General features: G+C 38.8%; 1 protein-coding gene across 2 annotated transcripts in view; it reads left to right on the top strand.

Moving 5' to 3' along the window:
* Positions 1 to 13,547, top strand: part of opn7d (opsin 7, group member d) — a 91,394-nt gene that overhangs the window by 45,928 nt on the left and 31,919 nt on the right. The window lies entirely within an intron of this gene.

Below are 13,547 nucleotides of genomic sequence, written 5' to 3'. Positions count from 1 at the left end.
GTGATATATGGCCCGAGACAATTTTTTTGTTTTTGCCTCTGGCCCTCGGCCCAAAAAGTTTGGACACCCCTGCAATAGAGTATTCCAGACAGCTGTGCAATAAATAGGGTTCAATTTGGTAGATGATTCAAAATGATTTGAATAAGACAGACCAATCGATGCTCCAATTTGAAATATGTATACTTCGATCAAAATACTGCAAAGCCTCAAATTACACCACAAAGCATATCTCCACTGGCCATAAGTGTTCACTTGAATAAACCGCTGCCTGCTCAGCCCAGCATGAATCTCCATCCCTCCAGCCTGCTGAGTGACCAGTGGTCTGTGAATGATCTTACAGACGCTGCATGGTACATGTGTCATGCTTTATGTGACACAAACCCACTGCGTGACACACTTACACGAGTGAAGCGTAGACTGCCGAGGACTGCGCTCAAACCACAAAACATACAGTGATATCCCGGGTAGCAAAGAATTCTGGGCCAGATTTGGTATAAAGCAGCAGGCATTCATACAGCATGTGGGCCAAACATGAGTCTGGTTTGGCAGAGGTGGCACCATCTATATGGCGGCCAAAAATTCTGGGGCCAAATGTAAAATGTAGCGTTTGGCCCAGATGTTAATATTTAATATGTGGGCCATGTAAGTTTGCCTTAGCTTGACCCATAAATAAAATACATTTGTATTATTTTTAAATAAAAAAAAAAATTCTACCAGTCAGGCCACTTCGAGAAAAAGCACACCCATAGCATGCCTTAAGTGTAATGACTTGTGGGGTTATCAATTTCAGTGCAGTCGTGACACACCAACATACAGTATCTGGTGCAGCTCAGGCTCAGTTCTGGGTTATTAACTTGGCTGAGACTTGGCCCAGATATGGTCCAGATTTGGTCTAGTCAGGTATTGTAAGTCACTGTGGCATGTGGGCCAAGCAAAAAATTATTGTGTGGGCCAGAGCTGGGCCAGAGATATTTTGCACTGTGAGATTTCAAGAACAGTTGCAGGGTAGTACTTTTACACCTAGTATGTGTGTAAGTGTGTGTTAATTTGGCTAATTTCATAGCTATTTTCATTTTTTTAAAATATGAAATCCACACACACGTTGGTTTTTGTGGTTTATGATGATTACCTTAAGCATGATGTATGTTATACTCAGGGCCGGAGCAAGGTGAACTGCCGCTCTAGGCGAAGGACGATCACGCCACCCTCAACCCGAAAATGAAAACAGAAATGACCTGTTATCAAATTGAGGAGAGGGTGTTGAGGGAGATCACAGACGCCGCCTTCTCTATTCTGCCATCCTAGGCGCGGATATAACTGAGGCGGCAGGGGTCGAGGAAGGTGTCGCGGACATAACTGAGGACGCCGGTGTTGAGGGAGGTGTCGTGGACGCCGCTCTCTCTATTCTGTCGCCCTTGGCGGTCGCCTAGGTCGCCTCTATGGACGCGCCAGCCGTGGTTATACTGTAAAAACACACTTATTATTTGGCCTTAAGTGTGTGTGTGTGTTTGTGTGTTGTATACAGTAAGTGTGTGTGTTGTATATTTGTGTGTTTTGTGTGTGATGTGCATGTGTATACGTTTTTCCAATCTTTGATTGTCTAATTATGGTGAGCCTGTTTGAATTGTAGTCTCAGTTTCCTGTTCTTAGCTGGTAAGAGTGGCACCCGGTGTGAACTTTTGCTGCTGTAGCCCATCCGCCTCAAAGTTGGACGTGTTGTGCGTTCATAAATGCACTTCTGCAGACCTCAGTTGTATCGAGTGGCTATTTGAGTTACTGTTGCCTTTCTATCAGCTCCAACCAGTCTGGCCATTCTCCTCTGACCTCTGGCATCAACAAGGCATTTATTTCACAGTAAATTTCTGTAATTTAACGGCCGTTATTTACATTTTCCAGCACTCCAGCTAATGGAAATAAACCGTAAAATTACAGATTTTTTTTACAGTGTACTTTAGTCCACTAGGTATTGGATCTGGTCCAGTACGTCATCGTGATTACAGACTGCAGCGAGGACATCTAGGTATTTTCTAGCAAGTAGCAACATTGGACACATGACCCTAACCCTACCATAGGTCTGTAAGTGCTTGCTCAAGCATGCAGGTCTAAGCAAGTAGTTGGGTCTCTGGGCCAGCAGCTTCATAATCAGTGGCGTAGCGGACGGGCCCGCAGGGATTGCCCCTGACCGTCGTGATTTCCGTCAGAACCGTCAAACCTTCACTTAAAGAATGACTACTGTTTTTATGACTGAATTCTTTATAGATTTGTTTACATTAAATAGCTTGACTTCTTTCTAAACCAAAAAAACGATGTTGTTTATGTAGAAATGCTGAGCTGTACTAGAATCTCTAGCCTTTTGAATGTCATTGTTATACGGCCACTATGAAAAATGTGGGACAAGAGGACTGAGCAAACTCTCCAAAAGCTCAACTTGACATTCAATTCTCATCCGATTAGTGCTCTTTTATGTGTGTCCGGAGTGTGTCACGGCGTAGCTCAGCCTGGCTTCATTTCTGCCCAAGGGTGGCCGCTCCGTCTGTCCTTCACTAATCCGGTGGCGAAGGCATCAGAAGGACAAAATGTTAATAGTCACGATAACATCGGGAAGGCTGTACTCAGCTGCCTTATTACCGGCTGGTGAAGTGTTTGTTTTGATCTGAGAATTGAAAAGATTCATTTTCGAATGTTCAGCATCTGTGCCCTTTGGGAGGAACTGTTGATGCGTGACACGGAAATCATCGCATTACAGTTCAGAACATTTCATACTCATATTTTTAGACAGAGGCCCCAATTCTGCATTTATTACTGCTTGTTTTGACCTGACCCTTCAAGTACAGACAGTCTTTATGTACCAGAGATTATTAGCACTCTGTCATTGAAACGTACCCTTATTGCAACCTACCAATTTCGTTTTTTTTATTGCTTTACCTGAAAACAACAGTAAATTAGCGCTAGCACATTTTTTCAAGTAGCTTATGTGTACTTTTTCTAAGCACATTTGTTTTTGGGGAAACTTTCACTTCACTGCATTCGCTCCCATACTTTAGACTCATTTACATTTCATAAAAACAGGCAATTCTTAGTTGTTTTCAACAGTAGGAATCATCACCCGCTCTGAGATGTGAAGCTGATTCTTTTTATTTAACCAACTGACGCGATCTAAAAAAGCATCAGTAGCATCAAATACAGTCACTGACTATGTTTACATGTACACCAATAATTAGATTTTAATACAATTAAGACAATACTCTGATTAAGATGTAAACAGCGATTTTTGATTAATTTAATCAGATTAAGTTTATAATGGTCATGTAGGACTTTTTGCAGCGTTTTGCGACAGTATAAATACCTGAATCGTGAAATGCTGAAGTTTTTTTTCTTCCATACAGCATGCAGTATGAACTTCCATTAAAACAACACTCTTCCAGCAGTTCAATTCGAAACTTTTTTATTTACCAAGCAGAAATTCAAATCGTTTCCCTGATGACGTTTGACGATTGCCAAATCAGTGAAGTAAATGACCAAACTATCAAATAATACCTGCCATGAGTATAACCGCATTCACCATCGGGAGGCGCTGTAATCACTCTCGTAGGAGAATTTTGCTTTCACCATCCAAAATAAATAAAGTTATTCAACATGTGCGTCCGATAGCTCCGCCCCTTCCGCTACGTAAACAAACCTGCGGTCGTTGAGTGTGTGAAGTGTCCAACATTACACACTTTGTTTTAGCGGCTGAATGAGTGATCATCCAGGTAATTAAAGTGCACTTATTATTTTTTAGAGTTTACAGTGCGAACTCACTACTTACACTATTTATACTACGAACACTTCGAAACAGTGAATCGTTTTGTGAATCAATTAAGAATCAGTTTACCCTTCGATTGGGGAACTCCAATGCTATTAGTGGATTTAATTATAATCCACGAATGGGAGATTTCGTTTCAAAAAGCCAATTGTCTGAAAGAGTATACAACGGGCCAATGAAATGCCAATGAATTGGCAGCGTAAGCTTGCGCACGTGTGCCTTATTGCCAACTATCTCCGCATATAAGCACAGGTGGAGCAAGCACACGCTATCCTTTTAAGCTGAAAAGACTGAACTAACAGCTAAGGAACAGTCATTATGGCCATGCTAAATAGCAATTCCGGGGAGAGTTACTTTAGTAACCAGAGCATTCCCCTTCGGATGGGGAACTCCAATATTATTAGTGGATTTAATTATAATCCACAAATAGGAGAAAGTATGAAAAACGCCATAATGACTGCACCTTACCTACACCTCCGATGAGAGGATAGCCAAGCAAGCGTGAGCGCTCCTGCATCAAGAGAAGCACGGTCCTCCAACGTGGTCCCTGGCCCTTACTTATCCCACTTCAAAAGAAGTTTTACGGGGAACGATAGTTACTTTAGTAACCAGAGCGTTCTCACATCACTAGCACACATATGACAACATCATGTTCAAAGACTTTCATTTTTTAAGTGTTTGCATAGACACGTCACCGGCTGTGTTTTCAAAATCTTCAGCTTTCAGATTCATGCCTTCAGTTAAGTCACAAAAATGCAAAAAGGTTTCCAGGTTTGCTTAGGTTTGTCATTATTGTCGTGTAAACAGCCCAGTAACGTCGCTTGTTGATGCCTGAATGATAAAATGCACAGATAGAGTAGTTGGACTGCTATATCAGATTTGAAAAATCCCTTGTGTGGTAGCCTGGGGAGCAATATTTGTAACCGAAGAGGTAGAGATGATTCATCTTTATTTTTTAATCTTCTTCAGGTCCAGTGTTTTGTCACAGCTTTATTTGCAAAGGCAAAAAAGTAAGAAAATCGGCTCGAAGAATTCGAAGAATCACCACAGAAAAATATAATACCGAGCAACAAATGGAAGAAACTCTGTATTCAGGGGACTAAATACCATTTTGGGTGATTAAAAAAAAAAATTTTTCCACTGCTAGAGTGTTTATTGATTGGTTGCTAGGTGGTCTTCTGTGATATTTTCACCTCTACATACATACAAAGTCTCTTCTTGTAAAATACAGAATTATTCTGTTCATTTTATTACCAGTCATAAATCGACTATCTTAGAAATGTTATAGCGCACTTCTGCTCAACAAGCAGCATGATTTGAGGTATCATTCAAGCCTGCAGTAGAATCTCATCCAGGATGATTAATCCCTAGAGTTAGGGGTTTGTTCAAATCCCTAATCCTCGATGAAAAAAAATAATAATAGCGATGCCTGCCTCAGCATCTGTTTTTATGTCTAAACCCATGATAATACAGTCAGCAGACGCAGCAGGATGAAATATGACAATGACCAAAATGTCCTTAAGATCTCTGTCCAGCTCGAGCATTTCATTAGAGCTAATAACTCTCCTGACGGCTCGTGTAAACTACCGACAGGCCTACATTAATCACGTCAACATGGAAATGAACCAAAAGGGGCCAAAGACATGGCAAATGCTGCAAACTCTTTAAGCACACTATCATCATTTGCATATTAATTTCAGTAATGTAAAGGTGTAATCCATCTATACCTTTCTTTCCCAGTTTGTATCGTTTCGTTTTTTCTGCAGAATACAAAAAAAAAAAAGAAATGAGGTTGTTTATAAAACTTATACTGGGTTTAAAATAAACAATATCTACTTGATTTTGGTCTAATATGTTTGACGTAATGTGTTGTTGTGATTCGTGAATGACATTGTGCATTGGGATGCAAGAATCGATTGATTTTAATCCAGTTAGCAGTTTTGATGTTTAATAGGTGTCTAATAGATGTCTAAAAATAGACGTCTTGGCTAAAACAAGGCTAAATTTAGGCTGCCAGAGAAATCTAATAGACCAATAGTCCAAAGTCAGATTCATTCCTGTCTATTTGTTGTACTATTGTTGGACGTCTGTACAAAGACATGCGCTATAAGTGTATTGAATTAAGCTAAATTGGCCGTAGTGTTTGAGGGTGTGTGTGAATGTGAGACTGTATGGGTGTTTCCCAGTACTGGGTTGTGGCTGGAAGCTCATCTACTGCATAAAATTTAAGCTGGAATAGTTGGTGGTTCACTCCACTGTGGGGACCCCTGATAAATAAGGGATTAAGCTAAAGGAAAATGAATGAATAATTGTTAGACGTCTAAAAATACGTTCTTTAATACAGCAGTAAGATTTATGAACTGAACCCATTATTTGACCTGCTCAAAGAAAACACTCTTTCTGAATGTTTCAAACAAAACTCCAACACATGCACAGAAGACAGCATGAGTATTTATATAGCAAAAAAACTAATGTAAATATTATCCCGCTTGCTTTTTGAGCGCTGACAGGCGAGGTCTTACACCCCTATGATTGGTTATTGTCTTCACCTGCTCAACAGAAAGGGCTGCGATCAGCTTTCGAAATGAAAGCACTGTTCACCGATGGCAGGAAGAACAGCCGCGGTGACAGTCTGTATGCGCATAATACGCGGTTATCACAGGTAAATAGACACAGTGGAGAAAACCCGCACCACAGGCACGCTCGTGTCTGGATCCATAAGTATCGCTTTAACAGCCATGAGGAGAGGAAAAGTTACCTTACAAATACGCCAGCGGGTCAAATGTCCAAAGTGAGAGAGAAAGAGAGGTAAAGATGGAGTTTTACAGCATTTCCAACACAATCTCACGGCAATTCGTAACTTTTTTTATTTAGTGGCTAATTCGTACAAATTCGCACGATCTAATTCGTACATTTTAGTACGATTTGCGTATCCCCCAATGACGGTTGGGTTTAGGGGTGGGGTTAGGTGCCACGCCTCCTTTTTAAAATCGTACATTTTCTTACGACTGAATTCGTACGAATTAGCCACTAAACTGCCAAAACGTAAAATACTTACGTTTTCTCAGGCTGGCATTTCTCCATAGTAGTCAAATAGCGGCTCATGCTGTACTGCCTTCATTGTAGTAAGAGCGTTATTTACTCGCCCACACCTCCTTTGCCATAGTATTCTACTTCGACATCGCACATAGGAGATAAATGACATCAGTACGTAATAACCGGTTATGATCTATTAATGAACCGATATCAATAATTTTGACGCCCCTAGTAACGAGTAACGATGCAGCACATAAAAAAATCTATCGGAGTATCAAACTCATCGAAAATATGTACTGAAGTAAAAGTGGAAGTAGGAGTAAAAAACAATACTCCAGTCGAGTACAGATACAGCCTTTAAGTACTTAAGTACAGTAGTGAAGTAGTTCTACTTTGTTAGTATACATCTCTGCTTATCTTATAGATGTCTTAAAAGCTAACAATACTGATACTAACGTCTAAAAAACTTTATTTTGATTTCATGGCACCTGTAATGATGTGCCATGTTAATGACTTAATTATTCAGACGCTAAACACGGACAGATGTTTGTTGCTTATGCTTTCACGCTCTTCCGTCTTTCCTGGTGTAGTATAGACCTTTTTCTTGGAACGCAAAATTACTCATGATGCTTTGCGTGTATTCGCAAGGAGAATGCGAAGAACTTTCGGTCAGCAGCTGATGCATTTAAACAGTCACATTTGTACAGCTTTAAAACGATAGTTTTAATTTATTTTACCAGCTTTTATCATCTATGAACTAATTCTGTTGTCCATCAGCACCATCTCCTGGACTGATCATTTAAAAAAATGCAATCTAATAGGATGGAAAACTTCTGCTGTGAGGCGTTTTTCCCTCGTTGTCAGACGGCATCTTCTGCAGTTTAAATGAAGCCTCGTCATCGCTAAAGTCAACATTTTCTCTTTATTTCAAATATATAACCAGCACAAACAAATGTAATTCACCAAAATGTTTGACACACACACATAGCCTGTACTGTGCCACTGACACACTGATTTAATAACTGTTACAACGTGAAAATATAGGCGTGTCATTTCGAAATGACAGCAAAACACAAACCGTGGTAAAAACAACACACGAAATAAAACACAAACAGCTCGCAATTAGAATGAACAGCAAATCAGCAGCAGAGGATCAATAACAGACTTTTATTGGTCATTTTTGTAAATTGCATGAGTTACATAAGTTTCATGCTAATAATACGGTTTGCTCTATAATGCAGCGAGGTATTGCGTGTGTGTGTGTATTGAAGAGCCGCTGAGCTAACAGCTGACAGGCCGGGAACACACACACACACACTGTATTTCTGACGGCAGACACGTGAACTAGGAGAACGTTTTTCTTGTATTACTGACGGGCTTGAACCACATCTGACAGATTAAAACGGCTTTAACAGACACATTTCTAAGTTGTGTGTCACAAAAACACTCTGTAATATATTAAAAACGCTATTGAAACCCATTTTCGGAGCGCAAATTACCAGTTGTAAACGCTGTAAACGGAAGTTTTTAGCATTCTACCGGAAGACGCCGGTCGCTATGGCGCCCTCCATGCAGCAGCCATGAAAAAGGTCTCTATATGAAAACAAGCACAATATCAAAACTTGTTTTCGAATGTTTGTAATGTTTCTCTGTAAGCCATCTGTGCGGTATCATGCCAGGGCTCATCGGTTTCTTCTGCTTATTAGGCTAGTACTCATTACATTCTATTCAGGTCTTGAGAGGGAGCTGTTGTTGGCATTGTGACAGCTTTTTGATGGATTTACTCAGTCAGGATTTGAATACAGGTGGAGGGGCATGCTCTGCGTGAGCTGGTAATGAGTCTTCTCAACACCACAGAGCGGGATTCAGATGAGATGGGCATACAAGAGATCGACTTATTTGGTTGTTGCATTACAAAAAGCAAACAACGGCGTGACAGTTAGTGCTCCTTGACCAGACAACATCTCTACAAAAAAATAAAAACATCTTGATGTTCAGCTTTCCAAATGTTTTTCAGTGATAGTGATGTTAAAGTCAACATGAACAACAGTAGAGTTGTATTTCAGCATGCTGATGTACTTCCAACTGAAACGGAATATTAAGTAGGGGGCGAGGCTTTCTTTTTTGTGTATTATTTTAACTTTTTTTATGTATTAACCAATATGTCTATCTATTAGACAGACAAATGCTTTCCCATTTTGTCATTTTGGTAAAATGTCGGAAGGAAACAGACACAAATTTAGGACAAGTCAGGATAGGGTTGTCAAAATCATCGAGTTCGGTACCAATCGGTATTGAAATTTTAAAAACGTCCATTTTCCGCTAACATTTAAGCACTGTTGACTGTGAAATGACTGTGATTGGATGTAAACATCATCAGTTCACCATTTCTTCACTACTTTTCACCAAGTGCAAACACAGATAGACAGACGTTTTTAAAATTTCTGCCTAGCAATAGCTATCCAATTATTTTTCAATCATATTAACGTTTCAGCATGCTGATGTTCTTCCTACTGAAACGGAAAATTAAGTAGGAGGCGGGGCTTTCTTTTTTGTGTATTATTTGAAACATTTTTTTAATTTGTATCTATTAGACACAAAAATGCTCTTATATTTTGTCATTTTAATAAATTGTTAGAAGTAAATAGACACAAATTTAGGACTAGTTAGGAAAGAGTTGTCAAAAGTATTGAGTTTGGTACCAATCGGAACTGAAATTTTAAAAACGTCCATTTTCCGCTAACATTTGAGCGATGTTGACTGTGAAATGACTGTGATTGGATGTAAAAGTCATCAGTTCACCACTTCTTCACTGCTTTTTACCAAGTGCAAACACAGATAGACAGACGTTTTTAAAATTTTAGTACCAAACAGTAGCAAACTCGATACTTCTGACAACCCTAAGTCAGGGTACTAATGGTTTATAGGTAGATCGACTTATTTGGTTATTGCAGTATAAAAACCAAACAACGGCGTGACGGTTAGTGGTCCTTGACTAGACTACATCTCTACAAAAAATAACTACATTTTAATGTTCTGCCTACAGTAGTAATAGCTATTCAATTATTTTTCAATCATAGTGACGTTAAAGTCAGCATTAACTAGAGTTGTATTTCAGCATGCTGATGTACTTCCAACTGAAAATTATGGAGGGGGCGGGGCTTTCTTTTTTGCATTATTTTAACCGTTTTTTATTGTCCATCTATTAGATACAAAAATGCTTTTATACTTTGTCATTTTAATAAATTGTTAGAAGTAAATAGACACAAATTTAGGAAAAGTCAGAAAAGAGTTGTCAAAAGTATTGAGTTTGGTACCAATCGGAACAGAAATTTTAAAAACGTCCATTTTCTGCTAACATTTGAGCGCTGTTGACTGTGAAATGACTGTGATTGGATGTAAAAGTCTTCAGTTCAACATTCTTCACTACTTTTCACCAAGTGCAAACACAGATAGACAGACGTTTTTAAAATTTTAGTACCAAACAGTAGCAAACTCGATATTCTGACAACCCTAAGTCAGGGTACTAATGGTTTATAGGTAGATTGACTTATTTTGGTTATTGCAGTGCAAAAAGCAAACACCGGTGCGACGGTTAGAGTTCTTTGACCAGACTCCATCTCTACAAAAAAAAACTACATTTTAATGTTCTGCCTACAGTAGTAATAGCAATTCAATTATTTTTCAATCATAGTGACGTTAAAGTCAGCATGAACTAGAGTTGTATTTCAGCATGCTGATGTACTTCCAACTGAAACGGAAAATTATGGAGGGGGCGGGGCTTTCTTTTTTGCGCATTATTTTAACCGTTTTTTATTGTCCATCTATTAGATACAAAAATGCTTTTATACTTTGTCATTTTAATAAAATGTTAGAAGTAAATAGACACAAATTTAGGACAAGTCAGGAAAGAGTTGTCAAAAGTATCGAGTTTTGTACCAATCGGAACAGAAATTTTAAAAACGTCCATTTTCCGCTAACATTTGATCGATGTTGACTGTGAAATGACTGTGATTGGATGTAAAAGTCTTCAGTTCACCATTTCTTCACTGCTTTTTACCAAGTGCAAACACAGATAGACAGACGTTTTTAAAATTTTAGTACCAAACAGTAGCAAACTCGATATTCTGACAACCCTAAGTCAGAGTACTAATAGTTTATAGGTAGATCGACTTATTTGGTTATTGCAGTATAAAAAGCAAACAACGGCGTGACGGTTAGTGGTCCTTGACTAGACTACATCTCTACAAAAAATAACTACATTTTAATGTTCTGCCTATCAATAGCTATCCAATTATTTTTCAATCATTCTAACGTTTCAGCATGCTGATGTACTTCCAACTGAAAAGGAAAATTATGGAGGGGCTTTCTTTTTTGCATTATTTTAACTATTTTTTTATTGTCCATCTATTAGACACAAAAATGCTCTTATATTTTGTCATTTTAATAAAATGTTAGAAGTAAATAGACACAAATGTAGGACAAGTCAGGAAAGAGTTGTCAAAAGTTTCGAGTTTTGTACCAATCGGAACAGAAATTTTAAAAACGTCCATTTTCCGCTAACATTTGAGCGCTGTTGACTGTGAAATGACTGTGATTGGATGTAAAAGTCTTCAGTTCAACATTCTTCACTGCTTTTTTTCAAGTGCAAACACAGATAGACAGACGTTTTTAAAATTTTAGTACCAAACAGTAGCAAACTCGATATTCTGACAACCCTAAGTCAGGGTACTAATGGTTTATAGGTTGATCGACTTATTTTGGTTATTGCAGTGCAAAAAGCAAACACCGGTGCGACGGTTAGAGTTCTTTGACCAGACTCCATCTCTACAAAAAAAAAACTACATTTTAATGTTCTGCCTACAGTAGTAATAGCTATTCAATTATTTTTCAACCATAGTGACGTTAAAGTCAGCATAAATTAGAGTTGTATTTCAGCATGCTGATGCACTTCCAACTTAAACAGAAAATTAAGGGGGCGGGGCTTTCTTTTTTGCGCATTATTTTAGCCATTTTTTCTTGTTCATCTATTAGAAACAAAAATGCTCTTATATTTTGTCATTTTAATAAAATGTTAGAAGGAAATAGACACAAATGTAGAACAAGTCAGGGCAAAGTTGGCATCGAGTTTTGTACCAATCAGTATTGAATTTTTAAAAACGTCCATTTTCCGCTAACATTTGATCGATGTTGACTGTGAAATGACTGTGATTGGATGTAAAAGTCATCAGTTCACCACTTCTTCACTGCTTTTTACCAAGTGCAAACACAGATAGATAGTTTTTTAAATTTCAGTACCGATTGACACCGAACTCGATGCTTTTGACAACTCTACCTTTACTTTTCCTAAATTTGTGTCTATTTCCTTCTAACATTTTATTAAAATGACAAAATATCGAAGCATTTTTGTGTCTCATAGATAGACATATTGTGTAATACATAAATAGGTTAAAATAATGCACAAAAAGAAACCCCCGCCTCCGACTAAATTTTTTGTTATTATCGGCATAAGTGTTGATGACAGACGGGCTGGTCTGAGTGTTTCAGAAACTGCTGATCTACTGGGATTTTCACGCACAACTATCTCTAGGCTTTACAGAGAATGGTCCGAAAAAGAGAAAATATCCAGTGAGCGGCAGTTCTGTGGGTGCAAATGCCTTGTTGATGCCAGAGGAGAATGGCCAGACTGGTTGGAGCTGATAGAAAGGCAACAGTAACTCAAATAACCACTCGTTACAACCGAGGTCTGCAGAAGAGCATCTCTGAACACACAACACGTCCAGCCCTGAGGCAGATGGGCTACAGCAGCAGAGGACTACTTTCTGAAAAACTTGAAACTGAGGCTACAATTTGCACAGACTCACTAAAATTGGGCAATAGAATATTATAAACACATTGCCTGGTCTGTCTCGATTTCTGCTGCGACATTCAGATGGTCAGGTCAGAATTTGGCATCAAAATCATGAAAGCATGGATCCATCGTTCCTTCTATCTATGGTTCAGGCTGGTGGTGGTGGTGTAATGGTGTGGGGGATATTTTCTTGGCACACTTTGGGCCCACTAGTACCAATTGAGCATCGTGTAAACGCCACACCCTACCTCAGTAATGTTGCTGACCATGCATGTCCATCCCTTTATGACCACAGTGTACCCATTTTCTGATGGCTACCTTCAGCAGGATAACGTGTCATAAAGCACAAATCATCTCAGACTGGTTTCTTGAAGATAAGTTCACTGTACTAAAATGGCCTCAACTAGACTGTATATAATATTAAAATGTGCTTCTGCTTGTGTAAATAATAAATTCTTAGTTTTTTTTTTTTGGAAAGGCGTTTGTACACTTGTCAATGTAGATCTCACAAGACACTCTAAACAATGATAAAGTGATTTCTGCTGCCTTGTGATCTGATTTTGATTCATACAGTATGTCCTCATCAAGACAATTTGTTTTGCAGTTTGTTATTAAATTTAGGATGAGTTATGATCAATTCGATGCTAATCACCGTAATAGTAAATCAGCATCAACATCTGGCTCATGCTGAAGTTCATATTGGACGTCTTCCCAGGAAATCAAATGTTGGGTAAAGGTGTTTGAAAAGTGTTATTATTAAAAAGTTAGGTAAACTTAATCGAGATGAAGGGGCGGCGGCACGGTGGCTCAGTGGTTAGCACTGTCGCCTCACTGCAGGAAGGTCACTGGTTAGAG

This window comes from Danio rerio, chromosome 8 (genome assembly GCF_049306965.1).
Source record: "Danio rerio strain Tuebingen ecotype United States chromosome 8, GRCz12tu, whole genome shotgun sequence".
Classification (NCBI taxonomy): Eukaryota; Metazoa; Chordata; class Actinopteri; order Cypriniformes; family Danionidae; genus Danio; species Danio rerio.
Note: the sequence above shows the minus strand (reverse complement) of the source record. Positions and strands in the feature narration are given on the sequence as shown.